The sequence below is a fragment of the Galeopterus variegatus genome, unplaced genomic scaffold (genome assembly GCF_000696425.1).
Source record: "Galeopterus variegatus unplaced genomic scaffold, G_variegatus-3.0.2 Scaffold653, whole genome shotgun sequence".
Lineage (NCBI taxonomy): Eukaryota > Metazoa > Chordata > Mammalia > Dermoptera > Cynocephalidae > Galeopterus > Galeopterus variegatus.
The window spans coordinates 26,835-28,068 of record NW_007726764.1 but is presented as its reverse complement, the minus strand read 5'-3'; positions in this window follow the sequence as shown (position 1 = coordinate 28,068).

Below are 1,234 nucleotides of genomic sequence, written 5' to 3'. Positions count from 1 at the left end.
AACATCACATCTACAGTACAGACCTCTGGGGTGTCTGGCCTGCATTTCCAAATGCCTTCAGAATCTCTGTGTCTGCACGTGGCACACATTCAAACTGCCTGAACCTGTACTCATTTTCTCCTTTTGCCATCTACCGCCTGTCTCAAGTACGATTCTCTTCTGGTGTTCCTTGTCTTAGAGGTGGGCCAAGGATTCCAAGGAACACTCTGGTCTTAGCTTCTTACTCTCATCCACATCTAGTCTCTCAGCCTGCAGATTTGACCTCGCATCCATGACTTACATCCCCCACCTCACATGCCTTGTTCAGGACCTCATCCCACCCTCCAGGCACCACTGCCTAAAACTCATAACCTGTTGTCTCCTCCCCAATAAATCCTCCACAGCAAGGCCAGACTAACCTTTCTCAGGCATGAATGTGAACATGTCTCTCCCATGCTCAAACTCCTTCAAATGGACTGAAGATTTCAGGATAAAATTTAAACTCCTTAGCTTGCCACATAAGGGTCTTCATGATCTGGGCCCTCTCCATATCCTCAGTTTCCCCCTTGTGCTCTCCTCACGACCCCTTATTCTCAGGCATAACAAACAGCCTGTGGTTCTCAGAAAGGATTCGATGGAGTCCCTATTTCTAGCTGTTCCCAAGACACATTTGCTACACAACATGACTCCCTCTCATTGGCCTTTCCCTCCACCTGCAACAGCCTAACCTCCATTTGTCTCATAATGCCCCATCCTTGAACACTCATTTGGCTTAAGGCCACTTCACATGCTCTTCTTTATCATAGTTCTTAAGCATTGCACCACAACCATTAAGCAGTGCTGTGCTTACACAGATGGAAAATATCAGAAACATGGACTGGTATCCTAGCTCTGCCACTTCCTAGCTGTGTGACTTGGGTAGATTAATGGGCTAATGTGCAGATTAAGAGAATTAATGAATGTAAAGTGCACAGATCAGGCAGAGACATGTTTTCATCTGCCTTGACTCCCTTTCTTCTAGACATTGTTTTTCCCTCTTCTATCCATTCATGTAGCTGTTCCATGGCCACAGTTGATTGGTTAGGGATGGCTACCTGACCCGAATTGAGCCAATTAGGGCCCTTCCACAGAAAATGAAAGAAAGAAAAAGGTGGGGAAGGTGGGGAGGGGAGGAGAGAGAGAAGAGAAATGAAGCAGATTATGTAAGAGTATAGGTTAGAAATAAAGAGAATCTCCATGGAGTCCTTAGTTCTAG